This window comes from Parus major, chromosome 3 (assembly GCF_001522545.3).
Source record: "Parus major isolate Abel chromosome 3, Parus_major1.1, whole genome shotgun sequence".
NCBI lineage: Eukaryota > Metazoa > Chordata > Aves > Passeriformes > Paridae > Parus > Parus major.
This window is the reverse complement of record NC_031770.1, coordinates 8,057,378-8,075,747: the sequence shown is the minus strand read 5'-3', so window position 1 is coordinate 8,075,747 and position 18,370 is coordinate 8,057,378. Positions and strand designations below refer to the sequence as shown.

Sequence of the window (18,370 nt, the reverse complement as noted above, 5' to 3'; positions counted from 1 at the left end):
GTATTTTTTGTTGTTTTTTATTAATCTGAATGTGACATGTTATAAAAACCCCAGCCTCCTTTCTCTCTCCCTCTGCAGATAAAACAGCTTATCCTCGGTGAGTCTGTATAAATGAGAAAAGCCTTACAACTCCTAGCCTACTTGGGTTGTTTAAAGTATTTATTAGATTCCTCCTACAGCAACAATAGGATTTTTTTAATTTAGATTTTATACTTTTAGAGACATTTTCCTTAAAAAAAATATCAAAATAATTTGATACAAATTTTCCCAGCATGTCATCACTCAGGTATATATACCTTGTACTCTTCAGCATTGATCTCTGTACAAAAGTCCAGCCAGTAGCTGAACTTCACACAAAGACTTTTTTTCTCATGTATAAATATTTTACTTGAAGAGCAGCAAAGGTTATTAATGATCCACTGCTCCCAGTACATTTTCTGGGTATCAATTATTACTATTCAATTTTAAAAGCTTCTGTTCTTCTAAGGGAGAGGTAACAATGCCATGTAAAGTGACCAACAGAACCTCACAAAGCCCCAGCAGTGTTTCTTGAAATAAAGGGGATCAAACACACATTAATTACTTGACAAATACAGGCACAGCCAAAAAGGATGTGATCCAAAAACAAAATCCAGAAACAAACAAAATATTTATAAACTAAGGAGGTAACCCCTAATTTCAAATGAGAATGTCTTCATCTGTTAGAAAAATATCTTACAAGAGGGGAAAAGAGTTGAAAAATGAAGATGTGATATTTTTTCTGTATATTTTGTTTGAATAAATTTAAGATACATCTAATTCTATTAAGATACAAAATTAACTAATAAAAATGCACCAGAAAAAAATAACAGTAATTAAAAAAATAAAAGAAGATCTTTAAAGAGTCTTTAAAACAGCTCCAAGTTCACTTGCTTGGATTTGTTGTAAATATAGACCTAGCCATTTTTATCATGTCACAGAATACTTTTATAGCTTGTAAAAGAACAGTATGAAAATTGAAAGGAAAGGGACCAGCCATAAGTTTAGCCCTGTTTTGTTCCTTTCCCCTTTTCATCTTCATTCCACATTCCATTCCCAATAAAATCACCCATTTATAACCAAATCCCTGGCTGTTGGCATGAAAGCAATTTAAATTTTTGCCTATTTTAAAAAAGCCAACTTATAACCTGAGACCATTATAGTAATTGATTAATTATCACAAGCAAAGCAAAGTATCTATTTGACAGATCCTATTCACGGTCACATCCCTTTCCTGCAGACAGGTAGTTAGATAATTAAGCAATCCATTTCACTGCATATATGCTATACACAAAAGCAACTGACACACAATGAATCTTGCTAAGCTTTTGTTCAACATATGAAATACGGGATAATCACCCTTTTTTATGAAAGCACTTGACCTTTAAATTGATATCCCCCCCAAAAAAAGATGGTAATCGCTGCTCAAAGAGATATTGAATGCTCTGCAGCTAATCCAGAAGATCATTGCCCATTAGTCATTATTAGATTTTTTTTGAATCTAAAGGTGAGTATTTGATTATAACAAAGAGAAAAAGAAAATACTATTTAGGTTGCTGTGAATGCCTAAAGTCTCCTCTTTGTAAATCACGGTGACAATCAGAGTTATAGACTACCTGCAACATGAATATCATTTATGCATTTGATCCCTACTCAGAGAGCAGCTTTATAAGCTTTGAATGACAGAAAACGAGATTATCAGTGACAGTGATTTTAAATATTACAGATGTTGCATGCATCACAAGTCTTTTTCTTTAGCTGCTGATGAGTATTATATTCTTTTGTACAATATACTGGAAATATATTTCTGCTGCTCAGTTTAGGAAAAGTGAATCAAAATGTTTAAATGCAATGGAGAAACAGTACAGCCTTCTAAATAAAAAGGATGCTCATACTCTACCCAGAGATCAGCATGTACACACATCCTTATCAGTGACCAGGAAGAGAGGATGGAGAGGATGGAGAGCACTCTCAGAGGTTTGCCATGACACCAGAGTAGGGGATCTACTGATACACCCCCTGTTTAGGGATGCTATTCAAAGGGACACCGACAGACCAAAGAAAAGGGCACGCAGGGACTTTGTGAAACTCAACAAGGACAAACACAAAGTCCTCCCCCAGGAAAGAAGCTCCAGGACAGGCTTGGGACAGGATGGGTCTGTAGAGAAGGTGGCCAGTACATGTTTTCCCCAATATATATAAACAAGAGCAAATCAAAAACTGCCTTCTGACAGTAAAAAAGCTTCTCTGAGCACAAAATTGAAAATCTTTATGAAGAAGAAAAGCCACAGTACTCTTTTACGCTTGTTTATTCTAAGCCTTTTAAACTTCATGGCTATTTCACCAAGGTATGTGTGACAAATTACATACTGGTTTTTAGCATTAGCAGGTACTGAGGATTATTTAATACTCTTGGACTTGAAGCAAAAATAATTAGGAAATCTTTTTCATGTAAGAAGATAATCTAGATGGCCTTAAAGGTATGGCCATCAGATTTGGTAATCTGACATTTTCAAGCAGTCCCTTTGCAGTCAAATGCTCCCAATATTCTTCATGACTGTTTTACCAGCATGGGTACCCAGATATATATGTGCCAGTCCAGCACAATTCAATCTGAGCCTCTCACACATTTACATGTTAGACCTGATACCTGCCTAGTTAGTATGTGTAAATCACAATGCAGAGGACACAGCACGTTCAAATTTGACTTGTTTTCTCCTCAAGTCTCTCCAGGATATGTTTTGTTCCACTCCTCCCATAAGGTGCTTTTAGAATGGATGCCTTTTTGGGACTGCCTAAAAACAGAAGCCAGACAAAATTAAGGGAATAAGCAGTGGTTATATTTATTGAAAGGCTTTCAGGTACATTTCATTCAGCCAAAGGTTCCCCCAGGGGCTACACCCAAAATGGATGAGTGATGGGGTGTTGTACTTTTGTAAGTTTTGTACATTTGCATATTGGGGATTAATCTTCCTATTACAGCTTCAGGTAATGAAGTCATTTACCCCAGGTTTGATCCACCCCAGACTCACTTCTGTTTACATTTACTGGGGCCTGAAACAGCAAGGTGTCCTCAGTTCCCAGGCCTAGAGAGGAATTGTTGTGTCTGACCAAAATGGGAAAGCAGTAGCTCCCACTCTACATGGGGTTTGGAGTTATACACTAAAGAATTGCAGGATTACAAATACATGAAAAATACAAAAGCAAAAACCCTAAAGCATCAGCAGTGGGTTAGCCCCAGCTGGATGCCAGACACCCACTAAAGCTGCTCTCTCACTCCACAGCTGGACAGGGAAAAGAAAATATAACAAAGGTTTCATGAGTTAAGGACAGAGAGAGATCACTCATTGTCTTGGTTTAAAAGAAAAATGTCTGCTGATGAAGGCAGGAGCTCTGATGCTGAATGTCCTCAAAAACATGGGAGTCTTTTTCTATTTAATAAAAGAAACAGTATTGGAGATAATAACAATGTTTTAAATGAGAATTACATATATCTGTGAATAAATCTGGCATGTCTGGGGCTTTTTTGCTGTACTTATATCAACTGAAATATAAAACTGTAGGCAGTCATGTGAAATGCAGTCATTTCATCTTCAAAATACTGAAAGAGTCACTAAAATTGCCATGCCATGATACTTCATCAGGTTATTCAGATGTTTGTTTGTAGGAAAAATAATTTAAACATAGCTATATTTTTATATTTAAAAAAAATATAAGTTAATAGAAATTAATAGAAGGAATAAAATCAAATAAAATCTTAGTATAAATTCTGATCTCACTGTTGTTTTAGTTTAAAATCAGATCTTCTGTGCCAAATGTTTTCCTGTGTCTGCAGAAGGACTGATGGTGCTGTTAAGGGGAGGTTTGCCAGTTTTAAGGAATAAAGCCTTGCACTCCAGATGTGCCAAACACTTCCATTTTCTTCCTACTGCATTTAATTCAATATTCAATTTTAAAAATTGTCTTCCATAAAAAGTACTCTCAAAACCTTCATACCCTAAATACGTATCTTTGGATGGGATTAATTTTTTTTTTTTGGAGTTGTTGCTATTCTTTGCACTAACAAGAGAAAGTCGAACCAAATTGCTTAGACAGCTTTTAAATAGCTAAAGGTGGAGCAATTAATCCCACCCAGAATTGAAGAAAAAGTCAAATCCAACTAGTGACAAAGGACAGCAGCATCACCACTACAAATAAACACAATTTAAAAATATACATATGTACAAACATGGAACATCACTGTGCACTCTGTTTATACAGCCCTCAGGCTACTCTATTTCAGCATTTAAACCCAAAATGGATCACTGCAGGAAATCTTACTTTTGTAGTTGGACAAGAGAGGAAAAGAGCAAGGAGATGTTTTCAAAGGCAAAACCAGGAGCTAAATGGAGTTTTTTTTCCCACCAACTTCCAAGGAGAGCAGAGCTCCTCACTGGGACTGAGAAAGGCTTGGCTGGAGACATCCAACAGAGGGACTGCAGGGCTCAGTCCCCCACAACAAACATGCACAAAAACAAGGCAGCAGAGATCCCTGTGCTCCTCTGGAAAACAGTGAGCAAATCATTCTTTTCAAATCCCTCTAGATGGAGTCTGCCAAAGGAAATGTCCCAGACAGGGTGAGGAAATAAGCTGGTTCTCCCCTGCCCTACCACAAGGCCTTGTTTACCAGGCCTTGTTTATCATCACCCTTCTTTCCTCTCCACTCCCTCCTTATCTGGTTACTTTCCTCATAATAATAGTGGGAATTTTAATTCCAAACCATGGACACTCTGAAGATATGTCTGTGTGCATATGTGCAACACTTGTACATCCAGTCCTGTACCAAAATCCAGCCAATGCCATGTCATTAAGAGTTATCAAAAGGTACAGCTGCATCAGTGGTAAATAATGCTGATAACCTCAACCCTACTTTGGTAGCTTTGCTGATAAAAATCATTTCCCTGGCTCCAGTGATCCAGTCCATAATTCCTTCCAGGACAACAGCAATTAAGAAACAAAAGTAAAGAACACAGAAGACGCTAAAACCGTTTGAGAGGCCTGAGGAAAACAGAAGTGGCAATCTCATGTGCCTTTTCACCATCAGATCAATCAAACTCATTTAAAAACCCAGTTACAGAAACATGACTCTTACATTATGCTTTTGGGATATAAACTTTCCCACAGAAAAATCTGAACTGAGTCCAGAGCACCCTATTATTTATTATTATTTTATTGTTGTTGTTGTTGTTGTTTTGGTTAATATTATGTTTTTCTACTGCCTGTAAGAAACAGTAGCTGAGCTGACTATGCCATTGTCAAAGTGCCATTCACAAAATGTGGGGTAGGCACAGTGGGGATGAAGGATTCAGTGCCCCACCTGGCACAGATGAAGCTCAGGGACACTGAGTAAAGGTTAATGCAATAAACAGGAGGCAAAAGACAGTAAAATGAGGGTAAAGAAGTTCTGTAGGAAGCAGAGCAGAAAACAGAGTAATTATAGGAAATGTTCTGGATACAATATGAAATGTTTATTTTTCTGGTTATTCTCATGTGTCTGTACAGCTCTGGACCAGCACCCTTTGGTTTATTTAGAGCACAGTGATGGAAGCAGCTGGTGTAAACTTCACTCTAGCCTTAAAAAAAACAGTTATCATACTTAACCAGCTAAAAAATGTGGCATTTGAAAAAGTGGCAGAGTAGGACTGTTAAAGGCAGAGTACAACTAGCCATGGTTTGAATACTGTTTCATGTTTGTGATCTCACTGGAGATACTAATGTGGTAATGTTAATAAAAGTGTCATTAGGAACTGCCAACTGAGAGTACACAGCCATGTGTTCTCCTCCTTCTGCCAAGGCAATCTCAGCTGAAGAAGGTCCTTTCCTGCTACACACACAGCCCTCAGCTGTAGATGGGAAAGCAGCCACACAGGACCCAATTTATGTGACCTTTTTTGAAGTCTTTTACTGATAACATTTTCTAGAGCTTGACCTAGCCCCTAAAGAGACAGTAGGTAATTACCAAAAGATACTGGATGTTGGCCACTGGAAAATAGAGGCCCTTACATGTGTTTAAAAACGTATTTTCATAAATGAAAGCACGCTCTAAAAATCTTGGTCCTTTATCAATGGTTTTGAATGAAAACCAAGGCTTCCCCAGGTGCTAGCAGGTTCATATGTGTTGAATGTGGGCTGACATTACTACATACATATCTGAACAGACATACTTAAGAGAGTCTCATTTCTGACTCTATTTTCTTTACTGCATGGGACAAATTCTTCCCTTAGTGATGCTGGTGTAACACTGAAGTGCCTCAGTCAGCCACAACGGGCACGTCCTGTTGTCATTATCAGTAAAATGCAGGGAAAATATACAGTGAAATGGCAGAGAATTTATTAGTTCATTTATTGGTGTGCTAGCTAGGGGACCCAGGAGTACTCTGAGTGCTTGTATGGAGTCAACACCTTTCCATAACAGCATGGTGAACAAGGAAATTCCTGGTTGTTAAACAGCCTGCATCTGCAATAGCAGACTTAAACAATCTCTCTATGTATTCCTTGATCCAAAAAGACACATTTCACATCCTATGAGTCAATTGTCTTCACTCTCCAAACACAAAGGACGGTGTCCTACACCCATGTACGGTGGCGTTAATCCAAAATAACGCCACCGAGTGGGATGAGGTGCTCCAGATTCACACTGGTGTGAGTGAGAGCATTTGGCACCCACTACCTGTGGTTATGGATCCTCAGCTGCTGGGGATCATCACAGTTCTTTCAAGTCAATGCCTCTGAAATTAATGTAGTTATGCTGATTTACACCAGGTGAGGATCTGCCTTGTGGTTTCTGGCTTTAAGTTCTCTTCCTGTCAGCCATCTCATTTCAAAATGGTTTCAATAGACAACTCCTAGCCAGAATTTCCTCTGCTATTTATAGGATTATTTCAAGAGTTTCTACGATAATCCCCATATTTCCATCTTTGTATCAGAGCCTTTTTCAGGATTGTATTGCAGCCAAACTATTCACATATCCAGATGACACCACTTCTTCCTCCTCTTTTCCCTCCCCTATTTGGGATGATTATACAGAGGGGAAATATCTCTCACGGTCAGATCTTCAGCTGGCATAAATCAACATAAAATTGACATTAGTGATTTACATCATTTAGCAATATAGAAGAAAAGACAAAAAGAAAAAAAAAAAAAACAAAACTAGTTTTTACCAATGCAGTTTAAAATTAGTAACAGGTCTTTAATATTGAAAGAATATTAAAATGTAACCCATATGTACACCTTTGATGTGTGTTTTATGGGCTCAGCTAGGCATCATTTACAGCTAGGAATGACAAAGCTTCTTGCTGTTTTGTTCCATAAAATCCTCAGCAATTCTGCCCCTAAATACTCCATACTTATTCAGCATACTTCACCTCAAGTGTACTTAAAACACACCACTAAGGGCTTTCACAAACAAAACCTGTTCTGTCGATTTCACATGTTCTTTTCATCCAACTAAATGTTAAATTCAACCTGTTGAAATAGGTCAGGTTTAACAGAATTTAGGCATGCTATACAAAAGTGCCACAGGGGATTTATAGACCTCAATTGTCATTGACACTCCAGAAATTTTAGTGTAAATAATTTACCATACAATTTGCCATTGATCCATACAGACTTCTCTCATCTGTAATTTCCTGGTATTTGTGTCCACTTAGAAATACTTTTATTTCTCTTTTGGAGAGCTAGATTTCCTCTTACACTACACCCTTGTCAACTAGCTGGCACCTGCTCACCTCTGATGCTCTACTCAAAGATCTTAATTAATAAAACAATCCAGATCAGAAGAGAGCTAGACACACAGCAGAGAGAGCTGAAAGACAGAGTTCCCTGCAGGGACAGACTCAGAGTCTGCAAAACCCTTCTGAGAATCAAAGCAATCTGCATCACAAGCACATTTTCCCAGTACAGAAGCGCTTGCGGGAACTGGCAGTTTCTACAAGTATATAAGTAAAAACAAAAGAGGTGAAGCTGACTATTGTGATTTCCACTTGTTAGACTTGATGTCTTGACATGGTCTTGTGGGGGAGATCTGATAGCCAGTGGCAGAGACTACATATGTAGGAGAAGCTGTGCATTACTCAGGGCAATATTGAATACAGGCTCTTCAATCCAGCTCTCACAGGTTGACAAATAAAAGTCTTTCCCCCTCCATCACCACCCACACACATTTTTTTCCCCAGGGCCAAAAGGGTTGGAGTAACATTAGGCACTTCTGGCCTGGAAATTAGTTGTTATGTTTGTGGGGGTGAGGGGTTGGCAGAAGGGCAGATCTTATTTCAAATAAATGTTTCCTCCTTTCATTTCCCTTCAACTTCCACATGAGATAGCAAAAGGATATCAGTATTCAAAGTCAATGTCAAAGATTTAATTTTGTACAGTTCATACTACTTGAAATCAGGTTATTGCTTTACCTTTATGGAGATGAATCCAAATTGAAAACAGAAAAAGTGGAGGAACCACGTGGATGCCAGATTCACAACTGCAGGCATTTAAGTGAAAATAGCGTGTTTTCACACTCTTAGTTTCTTATTCAGCCTAAGGAGTGGTGAGTCAGCACATGCAGAAGTCCAGTGAGGCTGATGAGCAGTGGCTACTAAATCCCTACAGGAAAGGAAACCATTTTTCATCTTTCTGCTGCTCCATCCCAAGCATAAATTCATTTCACTTACTGGGATAAAAGCCCCTCATTCTGTTGACCTGACTGGAGTTGGACCAGGAATATTTTGGCTGCAAGTAAGGAATGACACACAGTAGGGTTATTTCAGGGCGTAACTTCTGGCTATGATTGCTTTTTAAAAAATCTGTAAGACTAGTCAATAACAAGGCTAAATTCAATCTCATTTCAGGTAATGACACACAACACTGTATGAGATGTAGGTACTTTGTTTACAAGCTGACACTCCTTAGATACTGTCAGGTAGCTAGACCACTCATTTAGCTAATGGGATATTAAAGATCCAGCAAGGAAGATGGGAAAGACAGAGGGTAATAGTACTGTGCTGCTCTCTAAAGTCAAAACAGCTAACCAGGGAAGAGATCCCCAAGAATCCCTGTGAGTTATAATAGATTTAGCTTAGTAAGAGTCTAGGCTGGGACTTGTGAAATGTATCTAATTTTGATATAACTTCTTATGTCTGAAAACACTGGAGGTAAAATCTTGTTCCTGCTTAAGTTAAACACACACTAACATCAATGGAGTGAAGACTTCACCTCATCATTAAAACTAGAGGTAAACCAGTAAGCAATTCTGTTCAAATCCCATTCATAAAGTTAAAGAATCAAGTAAAAATTTTCCTTTCTCTTAATCTAGAGCTATTCCTTGGAAATACACATTCAAATGGCTATGACTAGATAGTATAAGAATTCATTTTCTATCACTGTGTGCCTAATTCTTAAAAAATAATAAATCTAAGTTTTAAGCTGGCTGCTTTTCCCTACTGGTGATAAAAAGCTGTCTGCAAGTGTTCAGTTCCTGCCACTTATTCTGGCAGGAGACAACTGCAAATGAAAAGTACATGGCATTCTTTCTGTTCTCTGACTGAATAAGTGAGTAAGCACCTTAACATAAAACCTAAATCTACATTAGATACTCAGAACTGACCTCTCCATTCATTAAACATGGAGCCTGGGACAATCAGCCTTTGACTTTTGATACCACAGGATTTCTGCAGGAGCTTAAGGAAAATTTATCCTGCTATTATTTGCGGAACATAAAAAGGGTTGTGGACAGAAAAGCAGCTGAAGTGAATTGTGAAATTTATGCTCCAAATTTTTAAACTCAATTCACAAAGGAGATAATTAATATCTTATTCCTCAACAGATACACACAGAGGTAACACTGAATAGGAGTTCGATACATTCAACAGCTTTCACACTCAAAAAACATCTAGAAGAATATTTGCACCACCTATTATAAGTGCACAGTAGAGATCACAGTCCCCAAGGATGAACACAATCCTGCATCACCAGATTGATCTTCACTATTATCATCAAACTTAAAAGTTTCATTCCCTGCACCACAGTTGTGCCAGGATTCAGCAGGACACAACATAAATCCTCCTTTTTCCTCAACTTTTCACATTTGGTGGATTTATCAGCAATGAGCTCCCAAAACATGCATTACTTGGTTGGGGTTCCTTTGCCTCAGATAAGAGGTTTGAATTACTGAGGGGCTAAGGTTGCACTCAAGCTAAGGAAATGAGTCCATTAGCTGTACAACAAGCATTTACACATGTAAATAGGATTCTCATTAGGCAGCCTTTGAGATAAGCACTGAAATCACTTCTGACTTCAAATTGATCCACATGAATGATTCAGCCAAGATCACCCCACCAAATGCAACTCCTCAGGCTACTCATGATCCTGTCCCAGTGACCTGATAATAAATGTGATCAAATGGGCCCATAATAACTTCCCTCAAACTTTCTTACCACTTATGCAATTGATAACCACAGAAAGTTCGCTAATTTTGTAAATCCAAACTTTATTACCGATGTTCCTCTTAGAGAAAAACACAATTATCCCACAATAAACACTGAGACATCCAAAGAAAATCATACCAAAGGCACTTCCATTCTAGCAAAAGATTAAGAATTTCAGATTAAAAGACTGAAGTATCTGTAAATGTGATCTGAAGAAGCAAAATTTAAATAGAAGGAACTCATACTATTTTACGATGGCATAGACATTAACAACACCAGAAGCATGCAGACACTAAGAAAACATAACCCAAATAGCAGGGTTTGGTAGAAATTAATTATGGTTAAGGCTTCTGGAAATGAAATGAAAGGTGTTCCTGTACCAATATGTAAAATGCTATGAAAAACAAAATAAATACAACACCTGAAAAAATCAGCTTGTCCCCACAAAGTGCCCAGAGGGATGTAAATGTAAATAATCCTGGCCTGACTGCTTGGTAAATAAAAGGCTGAGGTTCTCTTAATTCCCACAAAGAGCAAAACCTGAGTGAGTGAAACAACATCTCTACACTGGCCAGAGGAGCAGGCTGGCTCAAACACCACCAGTTTCCACAGACTGCTTGTTAAACCTAATTACATTTGGATTTCCCTTGTGAATTTTTTCTGGTCAGACAAAAAAGGTATTTTTGTGAATGTCCAGTGATTGAACTTAATGTCCAGGGTGTATCAGCCAGTTCTGGGGCTCTCATGACATCATTGCTGTAACCTGCCTAAAAACTGCATTACAAAGCAATTCAAGTATTTCTGCAAAGAAGGAGCAGCACTGACATGCTAAGAAAAAGAATTTCTAAGTAGGACTGGTCAGGAAATATTTTTTTTTTTGTTCCAGAGCACTTTTTTCTTTTTCTTTATTCTTTTTTAATTTTCCATGGAAAAGTGACAGCACACATGTTGAATTATTTTTCATTGGGGCTTTTGTTTTTCACCACTGATTTGATGAAAAGCCTTTTTCATTAAAGAAGACATGTCAGCTTTCTTAAAAAAAGAAAAAAAGAAAAATTCAACTTGGAAGAAGTATTTTTTAACATAACACTATCTTGTGATCATTGTAATATCTGATTACAAATCTAAAGTAATCAAAACTACCATGGCATTCATCTCAAATAATACAAATGAATATACAAAGTATTTTGTCTTTCACAAATATTACTGCAAATAGCACTCAATCATTCAAATGTGGGTGCAACGTGAGCACAAAAGCAGATTTTTGGCTGCTATCAATCAGTACAATTTAGTAAAGTTTATGGAGCTACACACATTTAGACTAGATTAAAATCTGCCCTCAAGGTTGAACACAGGCAAATCAAAATATGTGCTTTTTTAATTCAGTTACCCTGAAGAGAAAAAGTATTTCCTCCCTTTGATCCTATTAAGCAAATGTGGTCCAAAAGAACAGAATATTACATTCTTCAGCAGAAATTTTCACTGATTAAACAGCACTGGAGTCAGAGCTGAAACTCTCACTGACTTTGCAACTCCAGAGTGGCAATTTTTAACCTTTTAGAGTATCTACTTAGTTGCTGCATCAATATGCCCTTGGTAACCCCTAAAGAATGTAACCAAATGAGAAGAAAACAAAATAAAGAGAGTGCAGGCTGAAACAAAAGGCAGGTAAACACTCATTCTTCAGTTCTTGGTGTTACTGGGCTGGTCAGGAAATTAAAGCATTGGTACAGGAATTAAAGGGGTGAATATACAGGGAGGGGGTCAAGGTTTGAGTGGCTTCCTCTTCCTTGGCACTGGAATGCCAGAACAGACGTGTATCACTGGTCCAGCTCCAGATGCTGGCTACATGGATGGAAACATAAGAGAAAATACAATTTCCTAGCAAGAAGCTAGAGAAAATACCACAAAAACATTATTATTTTGGGTGATCCACAGATGTATTTCATAGAAAAATTTCCAAGTGAAGGAAAATTGCCTCCTTATAGTCCATTTGTTTAACGTACTTGCAATCAAACACAAGATTGGGAAACTTCAGGAAAGGTTAATGTTATAAGTCAACCACAGAAAAATTCACAAATGCACACACATACACCCATAAATAAAACCTACTTAATGCCATAAAAAGATGAAAAAAAATATATCCTTATCTAGGATAAAATTATTCTCATAAATCTACGGGAACAAAGTCAAATCATGAAAATGACTGGAGGAAATATGAAATACATTCATGCCATATCACACACACACCTGCTGACCAGAGCCCCAGACACCCAAGTTCACGTGTTTAAATCATTTCCTTGGCTCTGATCCCACAGTGGGACTGAGCAGAACAGACAGCTATCAGCAGATAAATGAGAGCCACAAAACCCAGCACGACACAGCCACCACGGTTCCCTCCTGCTCAGGAGGAAAAAAACTCTTCCTCAACAGGTTCCCTTACAAAATGTAGCCACATCCTGATTTCTGGAGCTGCAATGAGCCTTTCATCCAGTATCATCATCCAGTATCAGACACACAGCTGGCTTTGCAGGACACGGGTATCCAGGACCCTGGAGCAGGGCTGGAATCCCAAGGGTGGCAAACAGGGGGCTCTGGGACCTGCAGAAGGCAAATCCAACCATCTCACATTGGCTCCCAGTTTTCTATTTGACACCCCAGTGTCATTCCTCTTGAGCCTTCCAGAACAACTTCCCTTCTGGATTTCCTTCTTTTACTTTGAATTCATACTGGGCTCTTACCTCACCAACTTCTCCTTTTCTTTTCACACTCTCTTTTTCCATTCTCTCCCTTGGGAAGAGCAGGAGCAAGTCCTCCTTTCTCTCCATCCCATCAGGTTCATACAGCCCATCCAAAGGAGAGGAGATGGGACATGCTGCCCACATGCCTGACACTGGGGCTTTGTGTAGCAGCCCAACAGCTTGGCCCGCTGTCCAAGCAGAAAGATGCAAATGAAATATACCAAAAATATGTTGATATATACTGAAATAAAATCCAGAGGATACTCTGGGATATAATATCAAATAAGAAAATTCTGTCTCTATTAACATAAACTGATACACACCAGCTTTAGAACTTGTTCTTTAGTAATTACTATCAGTAAAATTACTAATTGCTAAAAATAGTAAGTTACTATTTAGTAACAGTAATTGCTATTACCAGTAATTTAGTAATAGTGTCCCACTACCCCTTCTTGTTTCTGCAGAACAGCAGCAAATGCTTGTAGTAAACCACAGTGGGAAAGCACTTCATGGACATCTCAGATCCCAGTGGAGACATCAGCAGCAAAAGACTGATTTATCATTAGGTCATCTTTGGTCAGAGAGAGGGTTAGTTCTGAAAGGAGAAAAAAAGCAGTGTTGGACAGGAACCACTAGGGTAGGTGGTTCAAATTTTTGTACTGCTACAGTTGACCAAAACATACTTCAGAAAAGTAACTTAATCACCCCCCCATCTGAGTCACCCTGCTGTTACATGGAGATAACAATCCTTCCCATATCTGATCTTGATGGAGACTTTAAATGCTGCTATAATAAAGCCCAGACAGCCTGTTGTATCTTGACTCATGTCCATCTTGTAACCTGTTTCCCCCTATGAGAAGTCTTGGCACTCTGGCGGGCCTTGTCTTCAAAACAAAAACCTGAAAAGTTCATCTAGATATGAACTTCCAAACTGCAGCAGTTATTACTTATTTAAAGAGGGTCCTTACTGCACCTTCCTGGGATATACACTCCCAAACAAGCTCCACTGAAAATCCCCATTGCTAGCAGCAACATGGAATTCTGTTACATGAAGGTTTGCTAGCTATAAAAATTTGGCAAAGTAAACACAGACATCTCTATAATCAGGAAGTTGGTTGTTTTTTTTTTTTTTTCCTTCCCTGCCTGCTCTGGTTTTCTGTGTAAAAGCAATTATAAAGTAGAAATCACAGCGATGATTTTACTGATCAGCTGGAGAAATTTAGATAAATTTGGCTTTTCATGGACTGCAGCTGTTGTTCTTTTTCAGTGCCTTAATGCAATTAATCATTCCAATGTGCTGGCTTAGGAATGCTACTCCAGTTTTCTTCTACCTTCTATCATTAATCCTAACAGTATGAACCCAATTGCAAACGTTTGTTTCTCCCACAGCATCCCACTTTTCTCCCCTCTGGTGGCTGCAGTGGTAGGGAATTCTGATATGGATTCAGCTGCCATCTCTGCAGCCTTCACACACTTTCTGCAACAGACTGAAGATTTTCCCAATCTTGGCCAAAAGGTTTCTGGGATGAACAGTGCCAAGGCAGGGCATCCAACTCGCAGCAGACACATTGGCTACGTGGTGTGAATGACCCACAATAAAAGGGAAAGAGAATAAATCCAAACCTGGCAATAAAAGTCATCCTCACACCCAAACCTTGCCCCACCCCACCCTCCACCCACCCCCCAAAAAAATATCAGCAAAACCCAAGCAAAAAAACAGCAGTAAATTCTTAAAGCTCAATTAGGAGTGGCCTGAGAGTCAAAAGCGAGCAAAATGAAATAGAATTTTAATGAACTTACTCGTAATTGAGGGTACTAAGGAGGAAAAATATCTGGTGAAATGGCACTACCTGATCCAAATTCAGCAATAGCTCACTAGTAAAGATAATATCTAATGACCATCTAGACAAACCTATAAGGAATAAAAGCAAAGGCCCAACTCCTCCAAGAAAGTTTCTGTTACTATTTTATTTCCTGCTATGTGATGCATTACTTTGGTCACTAAGGGTCATTGTATTGTTTCATATCCATTTGAGAACTTCACTTATCATTCTCAGTACTGCTCTTCTTGATGTGGAGGAAATGGGCTTTATTTTCTTTTCTGCAAAACCTGATAGCTGCACCCTTTTGTTTACAAAATCTTCAGAGATTTGTGTGTAATCACAAGCCAAATATTTGTGGCTTTTCTAAAACACTAGTCTAATATCCCCCAACCTGTAATCTCCATACATTAGCTAGAATTTTTATCTTCTCTTAGCAAAATTTGGGTTTCTATTGAGCACAGGAATATCTTAAAGACTGTGCTTTTAGCTTCCAAGTCCTTCCAAGCTTCCCCATGAGAGGGAGAACAAGCCTCAAATGATTTTTCAAGTTTCAAAATTCAGGTCTAGATTTGAACTTGGAAAGAACTTCATGTAGATTTAAAAATAGCTTAAAAATTTTTTTGACTCATTATCTTAACAAACTCACACATCAATTCCCAAGAAGAAAAAAACCAGTCACACTTAAAAAAGCCTTTTCTCAAGGTGTTACTGGCCCAGACAGATGCAGAAGGAAAATTTCATTGGAAAGTCTGAGGTTTTTTGAGCGGTTGTGAAAGCAGAAATTCAGTTAGTTTGGATCAGATTCAGCTATAAAATTAATTAGGTGAGCTGAAGCACAGGAAAAAAAAAAAACCTCTTAGCACAAGGGAGTGATATGAAGGAAAGCTCCCCAGTGGAAACAGGGCATGGGAAGTCCACCTTCCTATCTATTCAATCCAGCTGAGGCTGAGCAGCAGGTATGTGAACTTTGGAGTGATCAACATGGAGCACTGAAGTTTTTCAGGATTCACCTTCCTGCAGCCTTTGATGATCCTTGTGGGTCCCTTACAACTCAGGATATGCTGTGACTTTAGCAATGAGACCATTCCAGGATGCCTAGATGCAATATAGCTTTAAATGTTTAACTCCACAGGTTCTCATGGATTTCACTTTTAGACTAGTGCTGCTGTTAGCATCGGCTACTTTATTCTCCAAACAATAATAATAAGTAAATAAATAAAATCACATAAATAAAAATACATAAATACATAAATAAATACATAAATAAACACATAAATATCTGTGAGCAACACAATGAAATCTGGTCTTCCCTGGGTTTGTTTATCATGGTCAGGTTCCCTTGTGTTTGGAAATATGCATGCTCTGATAAAAGTTCCTTCCAGTTTGGGGTATTATTAAGGGTTTTTTCATGTGGACCCTCTGGGATTTCACACAGAGCAAGCTCAAACCACAGCTTTTTCCCCGGTGGAGACACATATAAGGTCTCTCTCTTCTACCTCGCTGCCTATTTTTCACAAGACTTGATGGAACAATGTAACTTCAAGACTTCTTTCTGCCACATTTAACTGAAATTGCCCACCAGGCTTTTACCTGGAGGACAGAAAGAGGTGCACGATCTGGGACAGCTAGTCTTGGCTCTTCAAGTCAGGACCAAGCTCTACTCAGAGGCTGGCACATTTCAGAATGCCTTTCCTGGAGGGACACTGAGCAACACAAACTGGGTGTGGATCAGAGACCATGTCCTCACCCACTGCACTCCACTGGCACTGAGACAGGCCCTGGGGAAAACATGAACCCTGTGAAAACAGTCCAGAGTAAACTGTGTTTGCTCAGTCCTCATCAAATGAAATATCTCACTCCCACCACAAAGACTGCAGCAAGTGCACACACAAAGGGTCACGGCCCAGCTCACAGCTGGCAAGCTATTTCTCTCTACTTCTGCTCAAAAGCCAGCCTTCCCTTTGAAAACAAAGGCTGCAGCTTCACAGAAAAACTGAAATCCATCAATGGGACTTCTGCCCAGGCGAGGATTGCAGGCTTGGTCTGTGCCCTGTAGGTGAGTGATCCTACACCAGCTCCCTTCCAGCATTGCTGTTTTCAAGGCACATGAGTGTGAAACGTGAAAACAAACCCTTGCAGCTGCTTTCTCCATGTCTCCAGTGCAGCTGCAGGGAGTGGCTTTTCAGCTCTGTGTTGCTCTGAAAGCACTTCATAAGGAGGCCAAAAGCAACTCCATGCACTTTTGTTCATTTAAAATGTTCTCAGTGGTGTTATCCAACCACCAGCTGAGGAGGTGCACAGACTGTCAGTCAGACTGTGCCTTCTAAGCCCAGTCTTCAGTCTGTTAAGCAGGATACCTTTCCCCCATGTGCTCTTATCCTAAATTCCATTTTTCCTTTTAATTCATGTGAAATATTCCCAATGCTTGTTATTTAAAAATCTGTACTTACCTGGGGTTAAGTTAGACAATTGTTACGTGTACAAAGGAAAGGACCGGTCGCTGCATGCAAGAATTCAGCAACAGAGAAAAGCTTTAGCAGTAGGATTATTTCTCATTTACACCTTGTTTGAGACCTTGTTTATGTCACCACTGATATAAAGGGCCAAAACATACAAGAATACCAACAGAATAGGAATCAGTCACATGATTCTTAAATGATGGATGGTGTCACTGGAATATTCTGGGGACAATGATTCCTCTAAGTCCTGGTGTTAGCCTTTGTATCCTCAAAACACAGAAAATCCAACTACCAACCAACAGTAGACTTTTGCAGTGATAGAGATTATGCTCAACTTTAATCCTGAACTTACTCTTTGGGTTCAGAACTCGCTCAAAACATTAATTAGGAATAAAATACTGAGGGAGACAGCAGATGGAGTCTCAGCCTCAATCAGCACTGAAGCCAATACTAACCAAGGATCTTCACAACTTTGCCAAAACAAACCTTTCTGTGGCCAGAGAAAAAAGTGATCAAGCATATTTGATACGTGTGATAACCTCCCCAAACAACAGCACTAAAATGCATTGCTAAGGGTATTTTTATTCACAGATGCAGGGTAATTCAAAATAAGCAACCTCTGTTCAGCAGTGACTGGGAAGTCTTCATTCAAAGGACTATCTAAAACTAGATAAATGCAGTAAGTTGTGATGTTTTCTTCACCAGGGCCATTCCTTGTATTGCCAACAGCCTGAGTTTATTCTGCCTGTCTAAACCAGTTCTGACCGTACAGTCAGGGTACAGAGTAACTACTGCATGAGCTGGACAAATCCAAACACAGGTCAAAAAAAGCTACTTATCAGAGTAGAGATATCTTGAATACAGCTCAGGATTTA

At 38.8% G+C, this 18,370-nt stretch overlaps 1 long non-coding RNA gene across 3 annotated transcripts in view; it reads right to left on the bottom strand.

The window, feature by feature from the left end:
* Positions 1-2,527: 2,527 nt before the first annotated feature.
* LOC117244135 overlaps positions 2,528-18,370 on the bottom strand; it is a 56,055-nt gene continuing 40,212 nt past the window's right edge. For 2 of the 3 annotated variants that reach the window (XR_004496647.1, XR_004496644.1), the window contains one exon: positions 13,637-13,808. This is a non-coding gene — a long non-coding RNA (uncharacterized LOC117244135). Of the gene's footprint in view, positions 2,814-13,636; positions 13,809-18,370 lie in introns of those variants that run through there. The other variant, XR_004496649.1, reaches the window with a different exon arrangement.